The 19,150-nt window shown below is 42.2% G+C and overlaps 1 long non-coding RNA gene across 1 annotated transcript in view; it reads right to left on the bottom strand.

Annotated features, from left to right (window-relative positions):
- LOC147223734 (uncharacterized) overlaps positions 1-18,011 on the bottom strand; it is a 33,592-nt gene extending 15,581 nt beyond the window's left edge. Inside the window, exons 1-2 of the long non-coding RNA XR_015107632.1 lie at positions 17,949-18,011; positions 11,333-11,381 (exon numbers count right to left, since the gene is read on the bottom strand). This is a non-coding gene — a long non-coding RNA (uncharacterized LOC147223734). The remainder of the gene's footprint in view (positions 1-11,332; positions 11,382-17,948) is intronic.
- Between the last annotated feature and the right edge of the window lie 1,139 nt (positions 18,012-19,150).

Genomic DNA, 19,150 nt, shown 5'->3' with positions numbered 1-19,150 from the left:
GTTTATGCAAAAGCGGAATAGTAATTTTGAATAAATAGACAGTTTGACAGACAGCAAAAGCAAAGAGCTGTTGGTTTAACTTCGGGGGATTTTTTTTTTTTCCTTCTCCCAAGCTGGAAATTGAGAGACCCACATCACAGGTTCAATTGAATCAATTAGTTTTACCCGGTAGCCTGAAAAGCAAATCAAAGGAAGTCGCAAAGGAAAAACACAGTTTGATAAGAAATCACTGCTGCGGTAATTGATCAAACTCCAGTTGAGGTTTGAATCCCTGATTTGTATTTTTCTATTTCTTTTATTTCACTCCATTAATCGAGATACGAAGGCTTCTGTTGAAACTACAGGGATGAAAAGCGTGTTTCCCCTAAATGAGATGCTGCTTTACCTTCTTTGAAAGTGTATCTTGGCCGTGGACACAACTCCTGGTTGGTGTTTCTATACCATCGAAGATGGTTCGAGGTAACACCTGACTATGTTTCTTTTTTGCAATTTCATGTATATTTTTGGATGATTTCTATTCATCAATTCATTTATCAGTGATCTACATGGGGGACTGGAGCCTATCCCTCCTGACATTTGGCGAGAGGAGGGTTCAGTTTGCCAGTTGATCACAGGGCCAAAAATATAGACATAAAACCATTCACTCTCTCATTCACACATCTAAGCAATTTCAAAGTCTCAGATGAATCTACTGCATGTTTTTGGTCCACAGAAGGAAACTAGGGATCTTGCTGCTGTGAAGCAGAAGCACAAACCACTCCCTAATTTCTATTGCTTTATTACTATTGTTCTCAGGAAAGAATTTGCAAAACAACCCCTAACTTTGCCGACCAATGTGGTAATGGGATTGTCCGCCATCAACAAGGTCCCTGGTTCGATTTTAAATGGGGGCCTTTCTGTGTGGGATCTCCATTTTTTCCCTGTAATACATCCGTTTCCTCTGGGTTCTCTGGTTTTTATCCCACCATCCAAAAAAACGCGCAGGATAATTGGATGAATTAATGAATGTAGGGGAAAAAAGGAAATCCAATGCAGACATTGAAATGATACAGTAATCAAAATTGGTTGTATTATCTTGATGTATGACGTGTGATACATATTATTTGCTATATAAACCTTGTTAAATTGTGTTTCGAGTCCTTTCGGCACTTCAGCTCCACCTCCATTTTTAGGTGCCGTAGCATCGGGAGTCACTTTAATTCCCACGTTCCGTACAGTAACCACAGTCGGGAAAGTTGCTACTGCGCTACCGGTTGAACTACTATGGCCTTGACTCTGCCATTGACAGCTAAGAGACATTGCATTCAGCTTTGTTACACACTCCTGTGTGTGAAATGGCCTTGTGAGCGGTGCCGTCGAATGCAGAGACTGGTTGCTCATTGTGCCAGCTGTTAAATATACGAAGATGGCAAAAAAAAAAAAAAAAAAAACACCCTGTTGCTGTGAAATGTTAAACGGCTGTCGGTCTTCCTTTCCCTGGACGGGGACCCACCGCAGTGAAGGGAGAGCAAGTGTGTAATCCATTTCCTCTCTGTCTCACTTTGTCTCTGTCACAGCAGCATCTCTTTCTTTAAGTCCCACCAGAATGATTGAATATTCTCTCTCATTTAATGCTACTGTCCAAAAGACAACGGGACACACACACACACACACACGCACACACACACATGCACACACGCAGCCGAGACTACCAATTTAATTAAGCACTCTATGAATTATTCAGTTTGAGCCTCTGGGATGAAGATAATTATAACGATCAGGATAATAATGTTTATTTTGCTTTTTATTGTATTAAGACATCAATATCTCTGCGGTGCAGTGTGGACAGTATGCGGTTATATTTTTGATGCCTGAGGCCACACTTCCAAGTGTCACAGTGTGCGTTTGTTTGTCGCAGTGTTGAATCCGCAACCGAGAACAGTCATCCTCAAGACGGGACAGGGATAGACGGGAATAGATTCAGCTGTTTTGTTTTTTTTTTATTTCTTGGATATGAGCGACGGATTGATAACTATAATCTCGCTGGTTCATTCCCGGCTGTGCGATTTGCAATTGTGACCTTGAAAATGGTGGCTGTTCTTCCTCCCAGTGGAGATATCAGAGCCCATAATCCTCAGTTTAGCAGATCAATAATATATAATGTGATTACAGTGTGGCTTTCTGGGCACAGCAGCTGTTCTCCACCCTATGTGGCTTCTATCAAGTTCTGATTAGTCAATGATTGTCTATTCTTTGTCGGGCATATGGAATCAGCACTCCATTCGCTGCCACTGTATAGTCATTGATTAACCCCGGCAACAGATGTGGGAACAGTGATTGTGCTGTATTGTTGCTCTGCTCCCTGGCATATCTCAACACGCTGGGTAGTCTTTTCCAAATGGTGGCAATTTGCCATTCTTTCTTAGGATTATCGCAAATCTTTTCTCGCGTATTCTCAGCCAAGCGGTCGGAGAAAAAAAAAAAAAAAAAAAAAAAACGATGATGTGCAGCTGAGTCACGAATTAAAATCTGATCCAGGGGTAGTTCGACTTTTCTGCAGTTGTATTTCAACTAGTTTTGTGTTCTATTATCCTCATTGCCCTCTTTCCAAAGACATGATGCCATTAAGCTCCACCAACACTGAGGGGGAGCCTTTGGGTTGTTCTTCATTGATTTTTAAATCGCATGATGGTCTCTTCATAACAATCTATCCTAATACCAAATAACAGATTATGACTAAAAGCTGGTTGGTGATCGGTTGAACGAGCAGCAGGGTGCAGAGCCCAGAACTTGTATTTTTAAAAGCTGCTGAAATGAAAAACTTATCAGTTAAACAGAGAAAAGTGACACTCAAGTCCAATAAGCTGTGGATTCTGATACTCATGCTGATAGACACTAGCCCTCTCATAAGTATATATAGACATACCCAAGTGTGTATATATATACACACAAATATATGTCATTATTGTATATATATATATATGTGTGTGTGTGTTGTGTGTAAGCATCCGGCGAGGATGCAGGTGAAAACAATAACATTTCTCTAACTTTGAAATTTGTATCACATTTCTCTGCCACATTCCTTACATTCCGTCTCAATGCCCTGAGTTAATGGTTACTATGCATATATATATATACAGTAATCACTGTAATTGCCAACAAAGGTTTAGTTCTGTTTTTCTGATGTATCAACTTATGTCATGCAATAAAATGCAAATTAATTACTTAAAGTCTTACAATGTGATTTTCTGGATTTTTGTTTTAGATGAGATGATCACTCACAGTTGAAGAGTACCTATGATAAAAATTACAGATCTCTACATGCCATGTAAATCAGCAGTGTATCAAATACATGTTCTCCCACTGCGTGTATGTATATATATATATATACTAACTATAACTGAGGCTAAGTGTATTTGCTCAGTATGGTAGCGTGCTAAAACACAAGCTAGCATAAAGTAACAATGCTGTTAAAAACAACTGAAGCCAAGTGACACTGGTTGCAAAGCGCGGAAGCTCCGCCCCTGTTGATGGGTAAATATAAATGATATATAAATATCACTGTCCATTTAGCTTTCAAACAGCTGTCATAATCCACTTGCGAAGAAGAATCTGAGCTCATGCCAGATTTGGACTGTTTCCCCTGTTGGTGCACGCTGTCACTTTCAGGTTTCAATCATCTATATTGTCTTTTTTTAAAATAGATTTAGTACCAGAATCATAAATGTTCAATCTTAGCCTTCCATCAGGTCTCATCTTGCCATCCATCATCAACATCCACAAGCAGCACACACACCCTCTCACACACACATGCAGGCCTGCAGTCCTTAGAGTCTGTCATTGATCCTTCTCTCTGTCAAGCCCCAAAGCTCCAGGGCTTCTGTCCAGACGCCCAACCTCTCTGAGAGGCCCGGGCCCACAGACAGCCTCTCCCTCTGGGCTTCGGCGGCAGCACACAGTCCATCTGTGAAGCTGGACCTGGTGGAGTTAACCCATCAGTCACTGGGGCTGACGGATGGCCCAGGCAGACAGACGGGGGGGGAGTTGATGGGGTGCGTGTCCATGCACACACGCACACAAACACACACAGATGGGCACAAACTGGACAACAGACTGACAGGCTAAATGTGTGTGCGTGTGTGTGTTTGTGTGTCTAAGAAACTCGAGAAACTTTCAAGTGCCTCTTGCATCCCCTCAGCATCCGTCTCATTTGATTAGTAGCCTGAAGAGGCCCTGTGGATCAATAACAGACTCTGGTTGCCCCCCTTCAGAGCTACACACACACACACACACACACACACACACACTCACATACACTCACAGACACACTAATACACAAAGCTCCGCTGCAGGTCATTTAAGCCAAGCTGTCAATCAACAATGTGAGGACAGGTCCAGCCTGGTCCAGTCTATCTAGGACGCTGAAGGGGGCTTATGTTTTTGTGTGTGTTTATGCGGATGCGATATGATGAGCATGCCCGGTCCATCTGTCTTGTGCATGCGTGTGAGTACCAATTAGTTCATTTTCCCCATAATCTCTGCCATTAATGGCAGCCAATACGAGCAGGTGGGTCCATTTCAGTAATCCTGAATTCAGCGTTTTCGGCCCCCTTTAATCACATAACGGAGTAAGACATCTCGACAAACTGGCGTGATTTGTGGATCAGACGCTGGCAAAGCCATGTACCCCGGTGAGACCACAGCTAACTGCGGCGCTGAGGGGGGATCTTTGACACGGTGGAAGGAGAAGAGAATATCACCCAATTTGTTTCACTGGCTTGATTTAGAGCAGTACGAACAAAAGAAGAACCAGACCACCTGTGGCTTCAGCAATTGGATAAAAGACAGGAAATATCAAGACCAATACATTTCAGATAATGAACTTGCCCTTCAGCCGTAGCTGCTGTTTGTGTTTCGGATTAAATCTCAACATTTTACATTTGAACTTTTCAGAGACACACGCTCTCCTCCTTTAACTATTTCAGTAAACTGCAAACTATGCATTCTCTTGCTGCAGAAATGTAAATCCCCCCAAAAAATCCCCTGTCACGAAAAACCATTTTATTGCTCGGTGACTTTGCTCAATGACTTTTAGAACATTTCCGGGTTTGTAGATTTTATGCTTTTGAATGTAGGGATATGAAATGCAATCTGAAATAAAAGATGTGAATACTTTGTCTGCCTGTGTTTGGTTATTTAAGGCCAGTCCTGGGCGCATTAGCGCTCCCAGTGGTGGTCATCTTATCAAAGTGAAATGAGAGCAGAGTGTTCAACACGCTGCCTGTCCACCCACGCACTCCTTCTCCTCACACGACCTTTAGGAGGCAGCCATTGCTGGCCACATCGCCACACGTTCAGTTTCACACGACACGTGAGCCCTTAAAGAGTGCCCACATCGCTGTCACTCACATGTGGCGCCGCCCATCCACGCACATAAACATAGCCACTGGTCGCCCACGCATGCCAGTTAACCTCCTAATGAGGCGTCGCAGGTCATGTCGTGTTCCGCTGCCCCCGCGGGGCCGGCCGACATGTCTACACATTGCTTTTATTCCCGCCCACGCCAACGGCTTGATGGACTGCCTTGTCAAATTGAATGACTGGCTGAATTACCGAGCGGCTGCTTGGGTAAACGTGTGGCGTGCCGGGACGGTGGTGGCGTGGGAACTGGAGGCGGAACACGTGGGTGTAGATCGGAGTGCGCCATAGCTGTGCAAGATCAGAATACTCCACAGTATATGGAGTCATGCCATACTGTAATTACTGCTTAGTGGTGCTATTTGGCTCCCTGCAGGCCAATTATTACTCTTTTTTTTTTTTCAAACCTCTCCCTGTAATGTTTACCCAACGTATCTATCGGGAGCCTCAGAGCTCTTGTAAGATTCCCCAATATGCCTTTCTAACACTTCAGGCGAAACCCTACAATTCAGAAGATTGTGAGAATCCTCAATGTTCCGATCAACAAAGATTGATGTCTCGTATTTAAGAGCTTCACATCCTGTTATTTCCCCATTTCCACTTGTTGTCAGCACATTTTTTTAAAATCTAACCCTCGAGTGCTGGGCAGTATATCAATATAAACTGAAAATTGACAAAAGAATGGCATCCTGATATCTTAAGCCACATGTTGACTGGGAAAATCGCCCTTTGAGAATTTCCTTTTGTGGATTGGAAAAATCTGGTAAAAATGCTAACGATTACATTTTTTCTTTTCGGGGTGAAATCAGCTCACCATGCGGAAAATGCAATGAACTCGTGGATGATTCGGCAAAAAATCAAAATAACCCAGAAATCTTCAACATATTAACAAAGAATTACACTAAAAACAAAAATTGGATAAACATGAAATTTGCAAAAAAATGACACCAAAAATATCAGCAAAAAAAAATCACTTGAAAATTAAAGACATTCTTTCAAAAATATTAAACACATTAAATATTCATCCATACCTATACCGCTTATCCTGCATTAAGGGTGGTGGGGGGGCTGCAGTCTATACCAGCTGTCACTGTGTGAGAGGTGGGGTTCACACTACACCCGCTGGGAGTTGATAACAGTGCCAAATATAGAGATATGCAACCGTTCACTTTCATTTGGACTGTGGGAGGATGCCGGAAAAAGCTTGAAGAAAGTCATTAAGCAACGAGGAAAACATGCAAACTCCAAACAGAAAGGCCCCAAAGTTGGAATTGGACCAGGCGTCTTGCTGTGAGGCGGAAGCCAGCGTCCGTGCTGCCTCAAAAAAGTAGACAAATAAATGAAAAAATGAATGAATAATAAAAAGTAATGATAAAAATGAATGAATAAATCAGATTAAAATGGCAAATATCTCTATATTATTGTCTGGATTATTATTGAACCTTAAATAGCAAATATTATGATAATATATAATATAGAGATAATAGTATTCCGCTTTCTTCTTTAACTGGTTTGTTTTCCCATGCAGGCAGTTAATAATATTACAAAAAACATAAACAAACACATTCCTATCTGACATTGTGCAAGTACAAATACCCCCAGTCTATGTCTCCATACTCTATCGCATATACATATATATATTAATGTTGGCGTAATAACCTACGTGATGTAGATCAATCAATACGGGAAATGGGGGCCTCTGAAAATCCCCATGTTCAGATTTTTCCACATCTCCCTCAGTCCTTGCTTTAAGCGATACTGAACGTTTGGTGTCAGCAGAATATGATAGATGTGTATATCAGGAACAACCTATTCAATTAATTTCCTCAGCATTGACTACGTGCCCCCCCACGCCCCCAACCACCCCCACAGCCTGGTGGTGAAATCGGAGGAAGGGAAAACTCATCTGCACAGAGCTGACGGACAGTTATTTTTGCGTCTATTGAAATTCAAAACCTGTCTTGCTTTTCTCTTTTTCTTGAGTGTACGGTGTCATGTTTTTTTTCTGGTTGGTGTGTGTGTGTGTGTGTGTGTGTGTGTGTGTGTGTGTTATTTGTGTGTGTGTGTTTGTTTGTGACTCATGCCAGTCCCCAGCTGATGATCATCTATTGTGAGCGCGGCAACAGCCCAAACACTTGACTGCACAACTGTTAATTTCTCTCTCAGAGCATAAATTAATAGTTCATAAATAAGCGAATAAATTAAAGAACGGATGGGAGGAGAGAGAGGCAGGAGAGGAATGGGGGCTGGAAAAACTTTCTCATCAGAAAAATTTAATTTCTCACTCCGACACCCACGAGATGGGGTGGGGGGAGGGGTAATGGATGTGAATGTGTGTTTATGTGAGTGTGTGTGTGTGTGTGTGTGTGTGTGTGTGTGTGTGTCTGTGTGCAGGGATTCATTTCCAGCATTTCTATCACACCCCTCAGAGCACCGACATGTTGGCATGTTTTTTTTTCTCGCTCTCCCTCTCTTTCTCTCCCCCACCGCCCTCTTCCTGGAAGCCGCATTTGACAAACATCTGTACCTTTTGCTGAGAGGCCGAATTTTTCAAATGAGTAGATGATGTTGATGTTGCAAAAAATGCATCCCAGTTTGCCCATTGACCTCACATCACTGTCTGCTTGGTTGGTGATTTTTTTTCAAACCTCTACTCATGTATATTAACACAGACATGCAAAGCACCTTAAATGCATATTCATCTTAGCAAGTACCTACAGGGAAGGATTGTAGCAATATATCAATATGTGGGCTATTTGGAGCTAGCTATTTAATTGGTGAATTCATTTTTCTTTTTTATGAAGTTTACTAATATGATATGAATTTGTATAAATGTTAGAAGGGGTTAGCCCCCTAAAAATTAAAAAAAAATCTCATTCCTGTCGACTAATGTGTTCTATGGATATCCAGGCCGAGTGTCTGCGTATGTGGACATTATTTTTCTCAAAAAAATTCATTATAAATGATGCTTTATTTTTATACTGTCCTGTATACCCATGCAAGAGGTTGGGTCTTAGGATGTTCAAATTGTGCTATGAGGTGGTTGAAAATTAAGCAAAAATGACCTTACACTGGCAGAATCTACTATCTGAAAAGAAACAAGTATATACCAAAAAATGAACAAGAAATCATCGGGAATTAATCAGAAATGTCAAAGATGGTCTTAGAATAACAAAAGCCAAATGAATGAGGAAAAAGTATTACCTTTGAATAAGCAAAAAAAAAATAATTATATAATAAAATAGATAATAAAAGAAATCCAAAAGAGTGATCTAAAATTCTTACATAATTAGAGGAAAACATTCGTATCAACATTTAATTATATAAACATCTAAATAAAGAAGAATTGAGCTGCTCCTTAATGGGGGCGAGGAGGGGGGCAGATTTGTACATAACATTGCAGCAGCAGACTCCACATAGAAAGGTGCCCATGAGGGAATTGAACCAGGGTCCTTCATATATACATATTTATATACATATGTGTATATAAATTAAGTAGTTATGAATATCTAGTTCAGTTCACATGGCCTAGCACCTCTGACCAACAAAGTTAATTTCCCTGGAAAGAGTTGAAAGATAGTAATCTGAAGGATCAGATCTGTAGTCCGTTCAAATGTCACATTTCAGAGGATTCCCTGCTTTGCATTCAAAGTTCTTTGATGAATGAAAAATTGAAATCTATCCTGACAAAAAAAAAAAAAAAAAATCATGACACACACACACACACACACACACGTCATTAGAGGGCCGCTTAATGAAAAGTTTTGGTAAAGTTCAACTAACTCTTCTGGGACTGCTTCAAACAAACACGCCCTTTAGGAAATCAGTGTTTTTCATTGCAGCGGCCCCCGGCAAGCAAGACCTGCCTCCATGCAAACACGCCAGTTAGTATAGAGGCTGCTGTACATCTGCAGATCCCTCGGGTGGGTCAACAATATAGCAATTAATACATGGAAAAAAAACAAACATAATTAAGTTAGCAAACATAAACATTGGAGTAGCTCTGAAAAGTTATACAATGTCCAGACATCAGGAAATGACAGAGGTTCAGGCAAGGGTTGGACGTTTAACTGCGGGTCAGGAGTTTTCAACCCTTCTCCTCGCAATAACCCTTCTCCACGAATAAATGAAATATAACATCCCCATAACATCATATTTGGGCAATGTTACGACTTTACAAGTATTTATTTTTTTGCCCCAAGCATCCTCTTGGATAATATCCCAACTGAAACTTTAATAAAAAAAGAAATAATAGATACAATTTAAATGATAAAAGGTGTCTTTCATGATTGAATCTGCAGCAAAGTGATTCTTTTTCTGTAATTGGCGCTAAGGTACCGGCAGACACAAATATCGTCTGTACCTATGGCAACCAGTCAAGTTAAAGAGTATGAATTATGGGGTGAGGACTCAGGTGGAAGCTTTTCTCAAGACATTTCTGTATTTCGCTCTCAAAGGTAGAGCCTGTTCATGGCAAAGTATTCCACCTTTTTCACGTCTTGAAAAAGTCTGAGCTTGCGCATGATTGGAAAAGAACTCTCGAAAAACGAAAAACAAAAGTTCCAGAAGATCCAAACACTTAAACTTTCCGAATTTCAACATGTTGAGCTGCTGGAGGCAAGATGTCTCCAGGTTTTCGTTTTAAAGCCCGTCGAAGGCGCTCTTTTGCCCGGGGGCTTCAGGTTACCGCGTCTGCTAATTGCCTTCAAGATATTTGTGAAGTAACGAGGCTCCGGGATAGATTGTCCCCTCAAATCAAATTTTTGAATAAATTGGATGGGAAAAGATCTTTGGGGGGAAATGTCATGATTTACAGTGAAACCGGGAAACAGGAAGTGAGCGGAAAACCTCTTCCACCGGCGCGATGCACAACCGCACGTGAGAGCCTGCTGTTGCTGAATGGTGTCCCCAGCCAGGAGAATTTGTGCAATTAAAATCGTCGATTTCAGACGAAGCCTCCGACTCCGGGCGCTTCTTCTTAGCGCGCTTTTTTTTTTTTTTTTTTTTACAGCCAAGAAAGTGTGCTCCAGTAATCGCTTGAACATTATGTATAGCCCACAGTATGGTTAAAGGCTTGCATTTTGAGCAGCGTTTCTCAGCCTCTGGAGAGCAACAGCCGTTAGCATCAGGAGTAAGATAAACTGACATCAGAAGCAATTAGATTCAGAAGTGTGAGTTTAGAAAAAAAAATACAGGTTGACGATCAGCTAATAATTGTGTAAAAAAAGCTCAACATCAGCAGGACAGAGCGTCAGGTTTTAGTCCGCACCGAGGAACGTGGCAGGACGTCTTGCAGGTTGGAAAATCGATGTAGACAAATAGTGTGCTTGTTTGCAAACTGACAAAGATCAATATCAAGTTTAAGATGAATAAATGTGACTTGGAATGACACTCGAGAGGTTGAGGGTTCATATTAATAAGCCAAGCTGGACTGAACTCTCACAATGATGAGCCTGCTGAGTGCCTAGAGATGGGCAAATGAACCTGGGTTTGGAGAAAGTCAATCTGGAGAGCATGGCGGTGCAGTGAGTTGTGTCACCAAATGTCCCTGGTTTGGTTTCGACACGGTGCCTTTCTCTGCGGTCCCGTGTCTATGTAGGTTTTTCTTTGGTTTAACACTTTCCCCCTACCATCCAAAAACACGGAGTGAGTTCATACCACAGATTGCGCAGATGCGTGAATGAGAATGAAAGGTTGTTTGTCTCTAAATAATGTGAATGAGAGTGTAAATGGTTATATGTATCTGTTTGGCGTGTGAATGAGAGGATGCATGGTGTGACAGTCCAGGAACCGCTGTAACCCTGAGTGCAGGATAGGCAGTATGGATAATGACTGTATGAATGAATGGAATAAAAACCTGAGGCAAAATCCAATATAAAGATGCAAAAAAAGGTAAAAGCTTATAGAAAACTGCTGCTTGCTCCTTCTAACCCACCTGCTGCTGTGAACTGTGACGATTCAGAGCGAAGGACATCCACTTCCACCTGGGATGCCAATTTAAAAGAAAGAGGGAGAAAAAAAAATATTCTATTTCAGAAGTGCTGCTATTTACTCAGAATCTGCCCCCTCATCTCCCGTTAAACAGAAAACCCTGAGGTAACTTCTCAAAAGAAAGTTTCACGACGGTTGATATCTGAATTCGGAAAAATGATAGGATCCAACTGCATCTGTCACTTACTATGGTAATGTGTGTGTTAAAATAATGTCCTTACTGAGCAACTACGCAAACACCTTGACATGACATCACAGAAAACATCTTGAATCCTATTCAAGGAGGCGGCATTGCTTTTTGGGGAGTCTTTTCCAGGAAAGAACAGGCAACATATCGTTGCAACAGTAGCAGGTCATATGATGTTGGGATGGACTGGGGTGAAATACGTTTGATGTTAGCATTTAAGGTCCGCACTGTTGATTACAGACCAGAGAGCTGCTTCTAAAAAGCTGCAAGGCTCTTGCTGGAAGCAACCCTGAAAATGAAATGCTGTCGGCTTGTGAGTTGAATGGGAGGCGTTTTTGATCGGCTGCCTACTGGATAAATGGTGCACCAGTGTCCTGCGATGTGCGATAACATGTGCAGTTTAATATGCAAAAGCTGATTTCCCCGGCTGGTCATTAGTGTTTCCAATAAACTCCGGATTGGCCCAGTGCAGACACTCGGCCGCCCGACCGGGTTTAAAGATGATTCCTCGAAGTTGGACCTACGCCACGCTGGTGAACAGCTTTGTTGAGTTTTCTTCTTTTTTTTTTTTTTGATCAACTCGCAGCACACTGTTTGGACTTTCCAGAGGGATTACATTTGCCATGAAAAGTAGATTATTTCAAATCAATGGATTCCAACCCCGAGAGAGCCGAGAGATGAGGTCTGCTCAAACTCAACGTTCATTTATTCCTTTTGCGCCCAGTCTTTTCTTTTTTGGATACACGCCCCTGTGACTAAGTGAATTTCAGAGGAGCCTCTTTGACTTTTTCAGCGTTTTGAACCCAAACAGCTCACAAGGCTCAGAGAGCAAGGAGGGACCAAACGTACATCTTGGATGACGTACGTTAGCGGGAAGATCGTTGGCCAGCGAGCCATGTGGAGCGGGAGAAAAATAAAATGTTTTATAGAGGCTTTCTGAGTGATGACCTCTTGGAAGTATCAGCGCTATCTTTGGGTATTTTCATATTTTTTTTCCCTCTTTTACACGCCATGTTTCCAAACTTTCTCTCCGTGTGATTGACCTGGATGTGCCCTTGAAGAGAGCAGCCAACCGCAGACGCCGCAGAGATCCTCCCTGTAAAAGTGCTTTTAATTATTAATGCCGGCCATCCAGACTGGCAGAGCTCCAGGCTGCCCATGGAAGACCACCATATTTCACTCACTCACTCACTGCCATGAATTATTCTCACAGAACAAGCTCACTGTGACACACACACACACACTCACACATATCAACACACATGTGCATGCATGTTTGAATATACACACAGAAACAAGACTGGACATATAGGGGTTTATGTACTCACTAACCTGATAAAAATCTGTTTTTGTATGAGGTCTTTGCAAGTTATTATGCATGCTAATGCAGTTCTAGCGATTTCTATTAAAAATGTAGTTAATTTATTTTTCATTTTGATTTTTGGGGTCATAATTGGGTTATCATTTTATTATTTTTCAGTTGTTTTTTTTTCCAGATTTCTTTTGTTTATTTATTTATTTAAAGCAATCATTTCTAATTCTTCTGTAATTTCAGCAAGTCTTTTTTGAAAAAAAAAAAAAAAAAATTACTCAACAATTTTTTTTGTTAATTTCTAGTAAAATCAAAACATTTACCGAGAGAGTTATCTGGATGTAAATGAATAGAATAAAACACATGTCAGTGTTATTGATGTCAAAGTACCTGATACGCCCTCACCATCAGACCCTATTTGATGTGATGTGATATATCGACCAGCCGTGTCATATGTGTACTGATGCTAAACACACAGACACACACACACACACACACACACGCACACACACATGCAGACCTGTGTCAAGGAACCACCCCGCGTCTTTGTTGCTGCTCAGCTTTCTGACACGTTACACAAAAATACACACACTCTAGCAGACACACAATGGATCCCCGAGCGCACATAGGCCATTTGCAGTATTTCTTCTTTTCAGTGTATTCTGTCCAGCTGTCAGTGGGCTGTCAGTGTGTTCAGTTGCCAGGCAAACGGCCCCCTACCGATCCACCTCCAAGCCCCCCGCCCCCCAAATAATAAAATATGCCTTTAAAATGTCACTTGCTCCCGAAAGAGCAAAAGCAGAGGCAACAAATCGATTCACATTAGTCGTTCAATTGACTTTGGCTTGAACTTAACTCTCAGTCTCACCCTGTTGCCGCTCTATTTATTTCACTCTTTCTCTCTTTCTTTTTCGTGTTTTTTCTTTTCTTCCTTACTTTCTCGCAGCGGCCCCAGCGCTCATTTCAATTTTTGACTCTTTTTTTTTTTAGTCTCATCACATAGACATCATTAAGGCTCCCTCTCAGTGTCGCACTTGTTCGTTATCCTCTTCATTTTTCACCTTTCCTTCTCTCTCTCTCTCTCTCTCTCTCTGGCTCTCTATCTGTATAGGCCTCCCTTTCTCTCATTCCTCTCTCCCCCTTATCATTCCTGCTCCTTGTCAGAGGATTTAAAAGGCTCTCTATTTGAGAACTGCGAGTGTCTGGGCTTTGGTTTTTCATCCCGGTGACAGAAACCTGTTGGAGTCTCCTTATTCACGAGGAGTGCGTCGGACACTTTTTGCCTGACAATGGAGTTAGCGAGAGAAAGTGTTGGTGTTGTAAATCTTCAAAAGTGACATATAACTCAATCTGTTTGCTCATTTCAAAAGATGTAGCTTCTCTCGCTACAACCCCGTTTTTTTAATGTTTATTTTCTGGACAAAAAGAACCTGCCCGAAGCTAATTCAGAGTCAGATTTACAAACATATGAATACTACAGAGCAGCGTATTCACCATTATTCACCAATTCTAGCTTGCTGTCACTGTATTCTGCAGCTGGGGAGTCCCAAGAAGAATCCCTGGAATCACCAGCACCCCCTACCATGAGGCAGGAGAACTGTGTGTCTCACTTTGTGGCTTTTCGCAGCTGTTTTATTATCACTATGCACCAGAAACTAGTAACACACATACAGTTGACAAAAACAGATTGGAAATGTAGTTCAAATAGCAAAAGTGTTTAAACATTTTTATACCGACATACAGAGATAGTAATAGTCTCAGTGCAGAGCATGCCTGCAATCAGCCATCATTGTGTAATCTACGTTGACCCTCAACAGTTGAACTATAAATGTGAAAATACAGCGATTTTTGATACAATACAATCTAAAACTGGTGAAATTAAATGAAAACTACTTCTGTAGTGCAAATCGCTGAAAAATATAACCACTAAATTCTTTTTTTCATTGGACATTTTTATCTTTCCAAGATTGGCAAGAGAGGCACGGCCTCTCCTGCCTCTGCTGACTGCCCGTCACTGATGTGGTCCTTTCGTCGACTGGCAATTTGTCTAGGGAGAACCCAGCCTCTGGCCTGCAGAGGTAGGCCTCAGCACCCCTGCAAGCTTGAGTGCAGGATAGGTGGTATAGATTATGAATGACGGAATAATTGATACCCCTAATGATTTGTTTAATCGGATAGTATATGTGATATAACATGACAGAATAAGAAAGGTTTGACATCAAACTGTGACACATCACAGGTTCTGTTTGGAAGTAAGGAGGGTGGATAGGATCAGGAATGAGTCCGTCAAAGAGACAGCACATGCCGGATGCCTTGGAGATAAAGCCAGGCTGAGATGGTTTGGACATGCTGGGGTGGGAACCGCTATGGAGGAGGCCTGGAGGAAGCCAGAAAAGGAGATTTATGGATGGAGTGAGAGGGGACATGAAGTTAGTTGGCGTGAGAAGATACAGAGAACATTGTTAGATGGAAGCAGATGATTCGCTGTGGCAAAAGAAAAGACGAATAAAAGAAGAATAAGACACTTTGACAGAGCACAGTTGGAAAAAGGAATAAATAGATTAAAGAAAGGAATTCATTAATACCAATATCATGTTTGTCCAGTATCAAATTTAAGTGGTAAACGATTGCAGATCCTGAGCGAAGCAGCATTACCTCACCGCAAACATTGTTTCCCACTTTTTCTTTATTCAGGGGTTGGCCACGAGTGGGAACGCCCCCGCTCACAACCGCACACTTCCACTGCTACAGCAGGAAGCGTAACCATGGCCCAGTATGACCGCAGTCCGATCTGAGGTTAAGGGTCCTGATCATTGGCGCCTCGGTGATGGTAATGATGGATGAGCTCTTTATCCAGATTCCCTCTGAATTAGCTTCTTCGGTTATTGAATATAATCGGATTTTTAGACCGTTGGTCAGAAACTCGGAAATGGAAATGTGACAGCCGGACAAATTCCTTCTGCTGAGGAAGGTTGTGCGGTTACAAGTGAACCTTGGAAAGGGCTCTTATTAGATCTTGTGGTTGGACTTTAGTCAGCAGAATAATCATTACTTTTCATGTTCGTTTGTTTTCGCCGCGTTCTGTCTCCACTCGTTCTCATTCTCCTGGCTTGTGACAGCTGAGGCCACGGGCATCTTTTTATTGCGGTGGCGCGTCGTTCTGTGACATTAACACAAACACCTTGAAAGAACTCCTTCACACTTGGCTCGCAGTTTCACCGGCAACCACGGATGAAGTCATTTGATAATTGCTGGTTTCAACGCAGCATCTCTGTCCAACGAATCAGAAGTATCTCTAGCAAATACTGTTTGTCAAGACCGCAACTCCCCCCCTTTTTTTTTTCCAGACGCTAACTCACAAATAAACCTGAACCACTGTTGTGAAACACCTACATATTCAATCTAAAATCTATGCCCGACCACTGTCAACAACATTGTTCTATCATATATATCATGTACATCATAGGGTGAGTGAATGGTTGTATGTCTACATGACGCTTGAATGACACTGACTGGTTTTATGCATCGCTATGAGCGGGAATGAGTGAGTGAATGTTGTATGTCTCTAAATGACCTGTGAATGAAAGAGTGAATGGTTGTATGTCTCTATATAATGAGTTAATAGTTTTATGTTTCTGTATGACGTGACTAAAAGACTGAATATTTATATGTCACTCTATCTTTAATCGTTGCATTTCTCGAAATGTGGCCCAATGATCGACCGCTGACTGGCCCGGGGCGAAGGCCACCTCTTGGCCAATGACTACATTGTAGGCTACAACCCCCTTAAAATCCTGAGTGGAGGATAAGAGGTAAAGATAATGAATAAAAGAAGGAATGAATATTATTAAGACACACATGAGGGCATGAAGACCAAAGCTTGCGATTACTATCATTCTTTCCATATTTTGAAACAAATATGTTATATTTAATCTTGATACTGGTATATCACCAACAAATAGGAGCATCTTTGTTTTGATCTGGATGATGTCTTATTTATATTATATTCTTTAATGAGGTCATGTGGGTAAACTATGTAGCTTATGTTTGAATGACAACAGAACCTCATGGCTTGGAATGATTAGCTGTGTTTAGTCTGAAGAAAATCCGGTTTTAAAACTATCGTCACAGAAGAAACGTAATAAAAATAGGATTTTTCTCCGTCCTGCTGTAGCTCCTCAAATGAAGCTGCGAGGAAAACAGTAAAGTGGAAGTGCTGATCAGCCTTTGTGTCGCTGAGTGTATCTCGCCTTCCGCGGTCCTTTGTGCAAATGTTCATGTATACAGGCTCGTGGCTATATGTTTGCCCGACTCCTTGCACCAGCTTATCTTCTAGCCAACAGCATCTTGTTATCTGCGCCTCGGAAATAAACGCAGTCATAATGTGTGGTACTTTATTCCTCTTATCACAGTTCAATGTTTTCTCAACATTGAATGTGTTTTGCTTCTGTGTTGATACTTCACTTGCCTTATCTCTGTTGTGTCGTCCACATTAGAGTACGCCTGCCGGGGTCTACAGTTTGCCGTGTCTGAATGCCGTCTGTTCGGTTTTGCCCGGGTCTCTACCCGGCTTATCTGAACTCTTGTGTTTTCACAGACGGTGTTTGACACAAGGGACCCTACCCTTGGCTGGGTGGAGCCAGCGGGTCAGAGGTCAAGTGAAGTGAAACTGGCAGAGGGAGAGGTCAGCAGAGGGGAGAGCAGTGAATACAGGGGAGGGAGATGGAGGTGGGGAAAGGTCAAGACCTCTCTGAAAGCGAACCTAGAGTTAATATCCCTCATCATCTCCCTGTGCCTTAAACTAATACGGTCTCTCAGAATGAACAACAGTGGCCCACATCTGCATTGTTAGTCAAGAATCTGTGTCGCCATCTTGGATCAATTTGTGGGCAAATAAATCTTGGGGCCTGGACCATTTCTGGGATCCCAGTGTCCCGCTTGCCATGCCGCAGACTTTCACAAGCTGGGAGTCACTTGCAATTTGCCGGGACGGGGTGAAGGCTGCACACAAAACACACGCACTCACTCACACACGCACGCACACACACACACTGCTCTCACCTCCCATCATAAACAGGGCTCAGAGTAGGGTGCGGTCCATTGGCCAGTGTGGGAGAGTGTACAGGTTAGAGGTTGGCGGTTGCACCCTCCCTCCCCTCCATCGCTGCTGCGACAGCCTGTAAACACAGTTAAAGACCTTTCTCAACAGCAACAACAAGGGTTTGCTGATAGAATTTTTTTTTCCTTTTTACAAATATCCCTAATTGCCATCCAGACCATCCCCCGGTTGGTGTGCGAATGTCTGTCAGTGAGAATATCTGTGTTCGCACCTCTACAGAAAGGCACCAAGTTTGGACAGAAAGCATGCATGCGTGGGTGCGACGCCGCCATAAAAGTCAAAATGAGGGCGCCACATGGGAGCGTTTATCTCGCGACAGACCACTTCTGTCTAATTAGCGTGAAAAACAGTCAAAAAAAATGTAGGCAACTGTAATTAAAGCAGGCGAGGAGGACGTGTCTGCGGCCGGCATACGGTGCATCTGCGTGTGTTCCCATTTCAGGTGCCTAATGGAGTCTCTTGCACCCGGCATTTTGCAAACCTGCGTGCTTATTTTCGGTCCCCATTGTCAGATCCTCCCAGATTCCTGCGCGAACCCCACGCTGTTTCGCCGGCGAAAAACGATCATTACACCTTACAGTGACACCTCATCCGAACGAAGCTCAATCCGTCTCCACAGACAACGGCGGCCGCGATGTGGACCGAGAACATAATCTGAGCAGGAAATTGCTCCGGAAAGCACGAGTTTATGAGTATAGAGAGACAGATTATAATGTATTAAAGCCAAGTCACTGATGTTTGGAAAGCAGAACAGAACAAATAACCAAGGGCAGACTCCAGTCTAGCTTGATCCTTCACTTCTATTTTCTTCTGAATTTTTTCAACCGCTTTCATATGACGGAGAATGTTAATTGCAAGTGTATAAACCCCATTTTGCGAAGATGAAGTTTAAGGGACCTGGATTAGATTTGCTTTGCTTCCCCAGGGCCAAATTTACATCCTAATGAGAAGTTAGCAGAAGTCTAATGAGGAATTTTGCGTTGTGTTATTTTTAATTGTCTTTGAACCACGATCCACCTGTAATTAGTCGGATTCTACAAGTGGGCTTTTAAAAATGAAAATTCTACCAGGGTTGCTATCCACGGAAACAAAGAATACATTTTATGTCATGATTTCATGCGGTCCACCCCCAATCTTTCATGTT

Source organism: Fistularia commersonii, chromosome 19, assembly GCF_037954325.1.
Source record: "Fistularia commersonii isolate RoL2024-O1a breed Wild chromosome 19, RoL_Fcom_v1.0, whole genome shotgun sequence".
Taxonomy (NCBI): domain Eukaryota; kingdom Metazoa; phylum Chordata; class Actinopteri; order Syngnathiformes; family Fistulariidae; genus Fistularia; species Fistularia commersonii.
The sequence above is the reverse complement of the archived record's forward strand: the minus strand, read 5'-3'. Positions and strand labels throughout refer to the sequence as shown.